This window comes from Myotis davidii, unplaced genomic scaffold (genome assembly GCF_000327345.1).
Source record: "Myotis davidii unplaced genomic scaffold, ASM32734v1 scaffold96, whole genome shotgun sequence".
In the NCBI taxonomy this organism is placed as follows: Eukaryota; Metazoa; Chordata; class Mammalia; order Chiroptera; family Vespertilionidae; genus Myotis; species Myotis davidii.
This window is the reverse complement of record NW_006289416.1, coordinates 7484639-7497973: the sequence shown is the minus strand read 5'-3', so window position 1 is coordinate 7497973 and position 13335 is coordinate 7484639.

Below are 13335 nucleotides of genomic sequence, written 5' to 3'. Positions count from 1 at the left end.
TAGTGACAGGTGACAGAGCTCTCAGGGGTCCCCTTTATAAAGGGCACTAATTACAATCATGGGGACTCCACCCTCAGGACCTAATTGCCTCCCAAAGGCCATACTTAACACCATCCCAGTGAGGGTTAGGTTCAACTTACAGATGTGGGGGGAACACACCCATTTGGACCCCAACAAAAAATATACCCAATTTCTTGGGGATTCTGTTTTAAAATGCTTTATTGTGTCTTTTCTTTCATTCATTCATCCTTTAGAAATTCATTTTTTATCTTGGTCTATGGTTTCAATTTCTCTGGTCTAGTTTATTAATCCCTCCATCCTCTTTTTTTTTTTTTGAATCATGGTGCCTACTTGCTGACGGAGCACTCACGTTCTTGCCTAATTTTATAAACTGTTCAGCCATGCCCTTATTCACTGTTTTCTTTTAATTATGTATTCTTGTTAACCTCTGTATGCATTCGAAGTTACAGATTGCCATTGACACAGTATTAATTAAAGCATATACTTATGACATAGGAGCTGGGAATTAATAAGTGACAGCACAATTACATGCTTTGCCTGATTGTCCTTCAGTGATATAAAGACTGACATTTGAAGCTATTTGAAGCTGCCTGGGAAGCTCTAAGCACTCATAAACTCCCAATAGCTTTGAGAGTAATCACAAGAGCATCTAAAAGAAACCAGCCCCATTTTAAGGGACAGAAAACTGGGCAGTTAAGTGGAAGGACAATTATCTTTTCTCTTTTTATTAACAGTTTGAATCTATGGGGGAAATGTGCATTTTAATAATTAAAACCTAGCTTGTATTTCATTCATATTGCACAAAACTTTCAATCAATTGTAAACACAGCCCCTTATCCTTTGGGTATCTTTAATTTTCTTTGTCACATTCATTGTGGTTTTACTTTCCTTGTCCACATAATTCTTTATGAATTCAGGTTGAAGAAATTCTAAGTATGTTCTGTCTCTGACGGATCATCTTCAAACCTGGGAGTTTGATGTAATGTCTATGTATATCCATTTAGTGTGTAGCCTGGGTTTGCAGAGGACGTGTCATGACACCAAAACACGTCACGGCTTGCATGCGCCACTCGGTCCTGGTGCTGTCTCAGCCCAGTGTGGCTTTCCACTCCGTGCTTGGACAGTCTTCCTGAGGACAACGCGCTCACTGAAAGTCCACATTTATCCAATGGGTCTGCATTGGCTTCAATAATAGGCTGAGTAATGCAGAACCATTACAGATTACACGGGTCCCAAAGAAAAGGGCTACTTAAAAACTAAACTCGTAATTTAAAATGTAAAATTATGTGTACAAGTTTTGAATTTGCAAATTAAGTAAAATAATCCATTTTTTCTGATATTATAAAAACACACATTATGTGTTGGGAAACCAGTTACTTACAGTGTCAATACATTATCAGCACATTAATGGATTGCCATTGGTTTTTTATCATCTATCTAGTAAAATACACCCACAAAAGTTTTAGCCCTGTACCAGATAATCCTCTATACTTACTTCACCCTAAACTTGGCCCTGGATCCAATAAAGCTTTATTTATAAAAATAATCAGCAGGGCTACAGGCCATAGTTTGCTGATTCAATTTTTTAAAAATTGCATTAAAGTATTTATTTTGAGTATTGAGGTTTTTAAGGGTTAATTACTATATTCCTCTTCAAAGGTAGATTACTAGGGGTTTTTGGTGCCCCCTTAAGGTTTGTGCTCTAATCACCTGAGTCAGTGCTGGTGTGTGTGTGTGTTTGGGCAGCATGGCACACAGTGATATCTAGCTGACTTCCAGCCGAGGATTCCTGGTTTCTCCCCACGGATTTAGATCTACTCTGTAGCCCGGCGGTGGGGTGCGGTTGGGGATGCAGGTGAGGCTCTCTGCCTCCTGAGCCGAAGTGGGAGTTTTAACCCAGGAAGACACAGGGCCATTGAAATACATGGGTATGGACATGATCAGAGTGTCACTTTCGGAGACTGGTCTAGCTGTTGGTGATATTTCAGTGATCTGGGCAAGAGGAGCTGGTGATTTGGACCAGATCCTGGGGAGGATGAAGGAAGTGAAGGGAGGGTGATAGAAGTCAGGTTGGGGGACTGGGAGAATTTGGAACACATTGGAGAAGTTCAAGTATATTTTGGAGGTGCTTCTATAAGACTTGTTAGTGGTGTGGATGGTGTGAGGACATGGGAAAGGAAAGCTCTAGATTCTGACATTTTACCTTGAGTGTCCATGATGGTCAGACCACCTCCTCATGCCTGTTCTGCACATTGTCCTGGCTCTGGGGTCCCTTCTGCTTTTCAGGAACAAAGGTCAACACCACTGTCCTGCCACAGTTCACCTAAATGGGGTCGAATTAGGAATTAGTTCAAACCATATTGGTTGCTTTTAGGGTCATAAACCAGAGGTAAAAACTTCCTATGTTTTCTATTCTTACAAAAATGGCTTAACTTCTTTGAGGTGTTTATTAAGACCTAGAATGGTGAAAACCACAGACAAGGTGGCCCTTCTCTCCTGGGAGTACGGATGGTAGTCTCATGCTTTACAAAGGAAGCTGCATGTTCACTCACAGGAAAATGAACTTGGCAATGAAACTGTGAACTTAGCACAATGGGCAAGTGCACTGAGACTTAGAAGGATCCTGATGTTAAGAAGTTGGCTCTGAGGACTTCAGAGAACAAAGAAAGGGATTTCAGCCAGCTCCCACGTCGGTGTCCTGTGGAGCTGAGCTGAGATGCTGCCTGGTGTGGTGGGCCCCCTCACTGGTTGAGGGATGTGGTTCTTGGTGCATCAGCCACTGGTTCATAGATGGCCAACCCTCTCTTCTTCTGTAGACCCATAGCCATCAGGGTGGGGATTAGGCTTGGTTTCCTGGGTGACATCACGTGATCACAAACAGGACAGAAAGAGGGAAGAGGCCGGAGTTACAAGCAGTTCAGCCTTAAAGAAGGATGACTGCTCCTTGCGATCTTTGGAAAAATTGGAAAAAAATGCTGACAACCTTACTTTCCCCAGGATTTTCAATGTGTGCTGTTTCTAGGGAAACATATTCACCCTGAAATTTGAATTGCTCTGGAGCCTCGCAAAATTGAATGAAATTCTATTGAGTAACATAAATGTTCGTGATGCTCAGCCACACAGGCCCTACAAGCAAACGGTTCTCCAGTTGGCACTTGCCTGTCAGGGGAGGAGCCGAGACAGGTAATAAATGCAGAAAACCTCCTCGCCCACGTGCCAGAGGCTGTCCCATTGTGAGCGCTTTCATCGGCATCCATTTCAACATATTTACATCTTAATCCTTCCTATGGTTCCCATGAAAAAGTGAGACCTCATAGAGAGCACTTACTCTGTGAAAAAAAGTTTTCCAGTTTGGATGAACGTCAGTAAAAGAGTCGTCATAATTGATAGGAATCGTGATTTTCATAGTTTATTCCAACCTCCCTACCCCTCCCTCTCTCCTCTCTCCATCACTCCTTCCTTCCTTCCTTCCTTCCTTCCTTCCTTCCTTCCTTCCTTACTTCCTTCCTTCCTTCCTTCCTTCCTTCTTTCCTTCCTTCCTTCCTTCTTTCCTTCCTTCCTTCCTTCCTTCTTTCCTTCTTTCTTTCCTTCCTTCCTTCCTTCTTTCCTTCCTTCCTTCCTCCTTCCTTTCTTCTCCCATGCAGAGTGCAGAGATCATTGCACCTCTGCTAACACAAAAAAGAAGCCTGAAGCTGCTGTCAGCAGCCTTGTTGAGGCAGGGACCTGGTGAAAAATGTTGCTGTCATAACAGCAGGGAGAATTTAATGCTGGCACTTAGCAACATGATAAATAGCTTGTCAGACATGGGCAGGAGCACAGTTGACTGAAGGGCCCATGACAAGTTCTGAAATATTAATCTCCTCCTCGACCCAGGCTGGGCCTGAGGCAAGGTCCGGGAGGGCCGGCTGCAGGAGGGCCACCCTGCTCTGTGCGGGGACCTGGCCTCCCGGGTCCACTATTGACTCCGGTATGGAAACCTTTCCTATACCTTGTGCTGATCATGTCTCCATCATAACTTGGACATTAGAAAATCAGCACAATTTCACTGAAATGTAGATTTCCTCAAGGGCCATTTCAGATTGTTTCCAAATACTAGTACATCCTTTGCTGATACCTCCCACCTGAGCACCTGCCTGCCCCACAGCCTGGAAGGTTCTGGATAAAGAGAGATGCTCCGTTTAATCTTAGTGATGGGCTTGTTCCTTGCAGACCCCACGTTGCTCTTCCATGTGGTTGACAAGCCCTTCCCGCCTCTCCCGTTCCCCACCTTTCCTGCAAAGAAAATGCCCTGTCACTTGTCCCTGCGCTTAGCCTTTGAGTGACGGCTGCACAAGGGGTTCACACTCTGCCTTGACCTTCCGAACCTGCTCCCTCCCAGGACAGTGGAGACCTGCTTCCAGTAGCCCTTGCGCCCCACCCATTTTAAAGCCGAAAGTCTAGATTAGATGAAAGTAAGATTTTGGAATATTGGCTAATTATCTGTGCTGTGTGAGGGCATTTAACATGCGGCTCACCTTTCCCCATTTAGCACTTTATTTGATTCTAGTACCAATTACTGTGGGGCTGAATTGATTCCCAAGGTACCAATTTCTCAAGATGACTGACAGGGGTGCTGCGTCTATAAGTACCAATTGACCTGGCTGGATGGGATCAGCATACACAGAGGGGCCTAAGAGAACTGTGAGTGTGAAATCGGCCTTCCCATTGCAAGTGCGAGAGGGATGTTCAGAATTCCGCCCTCAGCCTGTGTCCGCCCAGGCTGCATCCCTGAGGTCCCATGGCAACGACGCTGCTCCGGCCCAGCTGCGGCGGGTGCCAGGATGCTCGGGAGGCTCACCTGGTCTCTGGAGGTTTCCACTAATCGATGGGCAGGAGGGGAGAGAACTCTGCACCTTTGGACACTTAAGGAGGCTTGGTGGGAGTTTGTGTGAGATGTGTGTTGAATGCTTTAATATGAAAACAGAGCTAATTTAGCAGTGAGGTTGCACTTGTCAAGAAAATTGCATATAAATACTAGTACATCACATCTAAGATATTTTGGGGATGTTGGAAGAGGTAATTTTGAATTTATTCCTAAAACAATGAACCAATCAAATGTTCAAAAAATGATGTACCTGCAGTAGACAAACTGGAGATGTATCTATGTCTGCACACCTAGATACACCCGCATTTGTGTCAAAGGAGCGGAAGTCAGGACCTCTGAAAAGAGCTCACAATTGCATAGGTTCTGGATTTTTGCTCACTCTGACCAAAAAGAAGGGATATACTTGAGAGAGCGTCTCTACATCCCTGTCACACAGCACACAAAAAAATGTTAGATGTGTCTTGAATCAGGAAAAGGCACAGCTCATTTTTGGTTGGGTCACTGGCAAGCACCTGAGATGGAAGTTTTGGGGGTTTCTGGAGAAGGCACTCGGCGAGACCAGCTTCAGGGAATTACACCGGTGAGGGTGGCCCTGGTGGACCCTGGCACTTTGGTGAAGTTCTTGGCCTCTTATAGACGCAGAGGCCTTTTAAAGCCAGGAGCTGATACCACAGATGAAAAACGGGACCGTTGCATCAAGTTGTCAAATGATATCATTGCAAGGCAAGATGAGGATGCATGGCAAAGCAGGTTCCCAAATCACCAATTCTGATTACATTAATTGTCCCCGATCCAGGGAGCCGGCACAAATAATTCTGACAAAAGATTTACTGTGCCGCATTAGATGCTATTTACTGATAAATGATGGGGCACTTCATTAGCTAATGTTGAAAAATCATGGTAGACATAACAGAATTATTAGGGCTTGTATAGAAATCCTATTCTGTAATGAGTTATTACTTGAAAATAATAGCGGCAATATGTTACAATTAAGTACTCGAGAAGGGAGCTTTCCACCAGAAAGGTGTCAGCCTCTGAGTGATCTCCCGAACCACTGCTCGTTACAAATGAGTTCCACTGGCTGCCATCCATCAAAACTGTACTTTCATGAACTAATTGAAGAGACCGGCAGAGCTTCGGGCCTGCCTTACTCTAAGTTACCGAGTTGGAAAGCGGGGCGCCTGAGTAGCCATGGAGGGTTGCTTTCCTTTCTTTCCTTTATGTCGTCAGCTATACTGACGCAGTGGCAGCTGCAGGCCTGGGCCTCTTTTGTCCGGTGCCCCAGTCCCTGTCAGGTGAGCAGGCAGCACTACTGTGAAACCCCTCCCTGTCTGGCCGCCATGCGGGTCCCCTCCACACGCCTCCTAAATAAAGTGTGATGGGAATACTTTCACAAGACCCTCCCTTCTGTGCATTATCCCTGCCTTGGGTTCTTCCTCTTAGAAATGTACAAACAAGCAGAGGAGAAGGGCGCAGGCCTGGTGGGAAGTAAACGAGGACATTCAGAATCCCATCTCCACCAGCAGCGCCGACTGCAGGTGCGCAGGGGAGCCCCGGAGCTCTGCATCGGTGACTTATGTCTGTGCCTTTGACACCTGAGGTCCAAATGGGGCTTGAAGACCTTGACCCATGGCCCAGCTTTGCAGGGAATAGTGAGTGTACAGGTAGCCACAGGGCTTGTGCCCATCGGGAGCCAGGCACTGCCTACTATGTCTCTCAAGACACTTCCAACCACTCTCTCCGGAGAGGTAGAGAGGGGCATTGAGACTCAGGGGGAAGGAATGACTGGCTCAGGAGTGTCTGGGCCACCTGCTGCAAAGCCGGGATTCTCCACCTGGTGTTGCCTTTCCCACAGGTGGCAGGTGTTTACTGTGGAGTAGCTGACAGGCCCATGCCCTTGGTGTTGGGAATTTAATTTTGAAATGAGCACCAGCATCAGAATCCACTCGGAAGCACTGATGGCCCCTTGTCTGAGTGCAGCTGCAGCCGTCACAGGGTGTATGTACTCGTCAGGATCCCAGAGAAGGACATCTGTGGTTTTATAAGATGACGTATTTTCAGTGGGTTCCCTTGGAGGTGCCTTGACAAGGATATCATGAGTGTCACTCGTTAGAAGGACTGGAACCTGTGTGTAGACATCTCAAATAACTGGACTCCCAACACCCTTGTCAGAATATGTTTAACAACAAGAATGTTTTATGATTTATCACTGAAAGCCATAAAATCCCTTAGTGAAACAATCATCTTCCTCCCAGTTGCTTTATATACACATAGAATAGTAGGTTGGTACATTTTAACTGGTTTTGAAATAATGGGATTGAATGACTGACATGTTAATATATGCCTGGAATTAAACACAGGGATTTTATAATTTATTTGGAAAGTAGAACCTACATAATGGAAATGATTTTAATCTTCATGGATTTTACTACTGTGTTTATAAAAGAAAGAAAAATCATAGGAAATGCAATGTTCAGTTTTTTAAAATAGTCTGTTTTGCAAACACACAGTTTATCTGGAATTATGTACATGGCTTCATGCAGACACATTAAACTGTCCAAAATACAGTTGGTAAGTAGAAATTATGTAGTTTCCTCTTTAAATGTGAGCCTTCTACATGAGGCCTATTAATAATGGCCCTACCCATTATTGACCAAAAGAGCTTCACTCACATCTCTTGATCAGTATGCCCTCTACAGTATGGCAAAGACTGCATTGAATTCTGGCTAATTTAGGATAATAATTAAAAACATCTATTGCTTCCCTGGCATGATCACTCAAAGTTAAAATGATTGCATTTTCCTGAGGTTGAGCCTAAAGATCGGTGACATGTGCTGTGAGGAGACGGGCCTTCCTTTGTGTACTGGCGCTTCTTAAAGGCAGGAGGAGACGGAGCTGCGAGGTCGAAGGAACCAACGCTGACCTCACGATGAGACGGCACTGGCCATCACCACTGGTAGGACCGCCAGTGAAAGTCCACGCTCCTGAGGACGAGCCACAGGAGGCTTAACCTAGGAACAGTCCTCAGGACCCTCCCAGGAGGATTTCCCCTCTGGAAGGCGCTCTGCACTCACCACCCACTGGAGCACTCCACCGGAGGAGGCCGGGACTGCAGGAAAGCCCTGCACTGCGGGAGTTCCCACTGAACTGTGTTGGAGGTAGGAAGGAGAACTTCATGATATTAAAATGAGTGAATGTAAAGTCCAGCTTTGAAGAAATTTCACTGGGCTTAATGGGTATTACATTTTCAAAACCGTTGGCTTTCCTTGTGTGAGGTGGGAGGGAGAAAAGGCAGTGAGAGGAAATGGAGTGAGAGAGGGTAGGAGGAGCGGGGAGCAGCTAGGGTGGCAGTGCTGTCGTCATGGGCCCTGGTGCATGGTAGGTGGGACTGCAGATTGGTGCGGCCACCGTGGGAAACAGGGTTGGGGGTTCCACGGAATGTTAAAAATAGAACTGCCATGTGATCCTGCAATTCCACTTCTGGGTATTCCTCTACAAGAATTGAAATCAAGATCTCAAAGAGATATCTGCACCCCTTGTTCACTGCAGCATTATTCACAATAGGCGAGACCTGGGATCAGCCTACGTATGTATAGACAGATGTATGGACAAAGAAAACATGGTATTTACATACCGTGGAGCCTTAAGAGGAAGGAAATCCCACCATATGTGTCCAAGTGAATGAACACCGAGGGCATTATGCCAAGTGAAGTGAGCCAGTCACAGAAGAGAAATCCTGCGGAATACCCATACACGAAATATCCAGAATGGCCAGACCTGTGGGAGCCTGGGTTTCCCAGCAGGTAGGAGGCTTGGGGAGGGCTGCAGGGGTGTAAGATTCAGTGATGTGAGATGAGTGAGTTCCAGAGCTCTGCTGAACACCATGGAGCCTGTCCTCTGCACGTGACACTCAGTTAAGGAGGTTTCACGTTAACTGTTCTTATCACGATGATAATAATAAAAAAGAACTATTGGGTTTCTACAGGTGGAGAAGCCGAGGCCTTCAGAGGACAGGTATGAAGATGGTGGTGCCTAAGACCTGACCCCATCCTGCCACCAGATTTTAAAAAAGAGAGCACCCTATAAATATGAAAGTCTCTCTCGCCTACTTTCCCATGTGGTTACTCCTGCCCAGGATTGTAAGGTACAAGCAGAACGGAAATAACGTGTCCAAGGTCACATGGTAATGTACAATCGGTGGTCATCTCCCAGACCTGCCCGGGGAGCCCACGGCGACCGGCACTGCGGTGCTCTCCGGGCAGCTTCTGTCCGGCTTCCGGTGGGGAATTCGGACTCCAGTGTGGCTCATACCTCAGGCCACTCCCTGAATCCCCTATCTTCGGTTGACATGGCAACCTTAGGACAGCTTTAAAATAGATTGATACCTGGTATGGGCTGGTTTCCTGCACCGAGTATCAATAGCTGGTCTAAGAAGGACTGTATTTAACTAGACAGATCGCACAAGCTTTGTCCTTCTCAGGCAGCATCTGGTTAATATAATATGGTCCCATAATTCATTTTTAACTCCCCCTAATTGCTCTCGTCATGTCATCATTACAAATATTAGGTCTGTGAGGGGAGGAGCAGGGACTCAGGTGCCAGACCAGGGCTCCTGCGTGGGCGGGGGCAGTGCTAATCTAATTAGAGAGCTAGCCAGCCCGAACCGCATTTTCTCATACTTAGCATTCACAAGTTAGGTCCCAGCAGATGCGCTGTGAAATTAATTTCCTCTGGTGTAACCAGAAACTCTCTGTTATGCAATCTCCATTTCACAGATGATAACCTATTATCACTTTATTCAAGGAAAATGTGTTAATAGCCACAAGGAAAATTGAATTATTCATATTTGCTCATTTCTATTCCGAAGCCAGCGCCTGTCTTTTCATGCATTGGGAGAAGGCTAATGTAAACATGACCAGATCCTTGTAAATTGGCTTGTAGAAGAGGCTGTTAGCACGCTGCCTGGGGACGGCTCCAGGCCGGGGAATGGCTGCTACTGGGAAGTGCAGCATGTGGGCGGCAGGCTGTTAGCAGGTGGCGTGTGTGCTAATGGGAGCCAGGTCAAACACGTCAGCTGTTGGCACAGAGCTCGCCGTGTTGTGATACAGTAGACTTGGGAGGCAAACATTAGGTAACAAGTGCCTGCCGTTCTTACAGCCTGGAATCCTTGGGTGGCCCACCCTTGTGGAAAGGGATCGAAGCTGGGAATGTTTGGGATGGTTCTGGCTCCACCTGAGCTCGCTGGCTCCCCACACCCACCCGGATGGGCTGCAGGTCCTAAGGAGAAGCAAAGGGAAGGGACGGGCTTCAGCAGACACCACTGGAGACTGGGGATGAAGAAGCCAGGTCCTCCTCGCAGCAGCTCCCTTCACCGCCGGGCCTCTCTGTTGGACCTCTCTGTGATCTAGAATTCAATGATGGGTCCCTATCCTCATAATTCACTTCAGAGCAGTCCGAATGTGAGTTGTCAGAAGTGGCTCAGACATGAGTGTCTTTCTGTGCTCCCCATGGGATCTTCCCCCAAACCCAGGACTAGGTCTCCAGGAGAAAGCCCAGCACAGGCACACAGGACCCATCCAGTGTCGGTCTTGTGCCTCAGGTCCGGAGGCCCCTCCTGCCTGCTAAATTGGGGGCAGGCAGAGCCCTCTCCCTGCTCCCTAACAGTGAGGCCAAGCAGAGCCCGAGCCAAGTGCTATCATACTCCCTCTCCTCAGCTCCTCCCTAAAAGCCATGTAAAGGCAGGAACCCAGAAAACCCTGAGTATCATGACCCTTCAGTGCTTATTTATCATGGGGCACTCATTCGAGAGGCTAAGCACCCGTTCCTCAGGAAAGGGTGCAACCGGGGCCTAGAAAATTATCTGCCCAGGCGCCCCATCTTTAAGGAGACAGAGGTAAAGAGAAGAGAGAGGGAGGGGGAGCTGGGGGAGAGGGACACACAGAGCGGGGAGGCACATACAGAGTGCAGGAAAGGAGTGAGGACTCACTCGGAGCATGGCTTTGGAATGGTGCTCCTAGCAGTGGGCATGGTGACAGGCGTCCCTAGGAAACTAAGAAGGCAGTGGTCATTAGCATGGCTTTGGGGCCAGATGGCTGGCTTCACATTCCTTTCTCCCCCTTCCAGCTCCAGCATCTAGGGAAATTGTTTAAGCTCCGTCTAGTTTCCTTTTACACCTATACAATGGGACTGATGGTGCTCTTACCTTCTGTACTCAACATGGATCCAATGGGTTTCTGCTGATTCTGGTACTGAGCCAGGAGCCATGAGGGTGACCAGGTACCCTGGTCTGAGAGTTGACACTCTATGCAAGCAGATAGGGAAGGAAACAATAAAAGAGATCATTGCAGGGTCAGAAAGCCGCTATAATGAAAAGGAACCAAGAGACAGGACAGACACAGTGTCCCTGCTGGGAGAGCGTGGAGGAAAGTCAGCTGGAGAGGCACAGCATGAGTTCTGACAAGAGCCAGAATGAGACCCTCGGGAGAAGGAGGAGAACATGCTGTGGATTTGGTGGGAGGCAGAAGAAGCTCTGCATGTTTGGGGAAATCTGGTCAGAAATGGTGCTCAAAGGAGGGGATCTGTCCATGGTGCTGGGCAGCCTCCATCTGGAGGGATGGAGGAAGAGTGTGAGCAGGCATTCCCCCGAGAGGCTGCATGAACTTAAGCAAGGGGATGTCACAGTTAAATTGGTGACTCAGAGAAATGCCCTGATGGGGATCTGACTGCAGGACCTGGTGGCAGGACCTGGTGGCAAGACCTGGTAAGCAGGGGGCGGGGGCGGGGAGGGTTTGAAGACAGGTGCGTTTATGGAGGGAGGACAGGTAAGAATTACCTGAACCTGGTGATCAGCCATTTGGTGGAGCCCAGGGGTGGCACTGCTGAGGAGGGGTGGCTTTTCAAGGCGACAGTGGCACCGAGGATGGAGGAGGAAGGCGATGGGGTGTGGGAGGGGCTTTGATGAGACAAGCGCAAGCTGGCTGTGGGACGCTGGGGAAATATGCAGAGGGCGGCTGCAGACACTTGTGTACATCGATCTGGGGTGAGAGAGGAAGTTCTGGGTGATAGACACATAAGTTCCATGTCATCAGCATATAAATGATAATTGAAGCTTTACCTAGAGATCACGAAGAAAGGTACTAATACCACGATCAAATGGCAAAGTGGAGGCAGAACAGAAGTCAGCGACGGAGGAACAGAAGGTAATAATAAGGGAGCAATAATAAGAGGAACCCTGTAGAGGGAAGACGGGAAACATACCGAAGAAGAAACAGAATGTGCGGAGAGCGGTGTTGTCGCTGAGAAGCCTGCTCCACAGAATTAACTTTGCTCACCAGGACTCACAGGGAGGGGGACTCACAGGGTGCTGTCAAGGCCTTCCTAGAATGTGAGCGCATCAGGTCAGCAGCCCATGCATGGGCGTGGAGAAGGTGGCCTGATTGGGGGGTCTCACAGGTGGGTGGTCAGCAGGGGCCTGGCCTCAGAGCTGGTTGCTGAGTGTGGTTCTCTCATACTGTGGTTTCATATACATACAGAGTGAAGGACCTTAACATTACCATCCCCACTGTGGATTCAGTCAATGGTGTGAATGGCACCAACCGTGGAGCCCAGACCCTGTCTCTGCCCCCCACCCCGTCCCCGCCCCTGCAGTCACATGACTCTCTGAATGCCCAGTGCTTCATGTGACTCCTCTTTAAGTAAAAGGCATTCTTCTAAAAACAGCACCTCAGATGGGGTTTCACTTTTGCCAAAGCAAAGAGGGACAAGGACTCAATCCCTCACGCAGCACTGGAAGCGTGTCCGGACCATCCTGGCTGAGCCGGCCGCTGTCTGGCGTCCTGTGCCCCCATCCAGCCACAAATTAAAATGTGATTTCCGCCCTGACCGGTTTGGCTCAGTGGATAGAGCGTCGGCCTGTGGACTGAAGGGTCCCAGGTTCGGTTCCGGTCAAGGGCATGTACCTGGGTTGCGGGCACATCCCCAGTGGGGGTGTGCAGAAGGCAGCTGATCGATGTTTCTCTCTCGTGGATGTTTCTAACTCTCTGTCCCTCTCCCTTCCTCTCTGTAAAAAATCAATAAAATATATTAAAAAATATATAAAATGTGATTTCCGTGGCAGCAGAAGTGCATGCTGCTCTCTTTGGCCTGGCTTGCAGAGGAGTGGGAAGGAGGATGGAGACGAGGATTCCCCACGGCCTTGGCTGTGGCAGTGGATGGTGAACTCAGGACCCGTGGGTCAGCTGATGCTACAGAGAGTTCTGGTAACTTCACAGCATAAAAAATCCTGCACTGAATAAGCGAGAGCAGGAAGCCATGGTTGGCTTAACCAACTCAGCTCTGGTGATGGCATGGCAGGCTCTGCACAGAGTGATTTGGCCTGAGAGTGATGGAGATGGAGAGGAGAGGAAGAGAGCAGTGCGACTGGTCCCTGAGCACAGCCCTCTTCCAGGGCA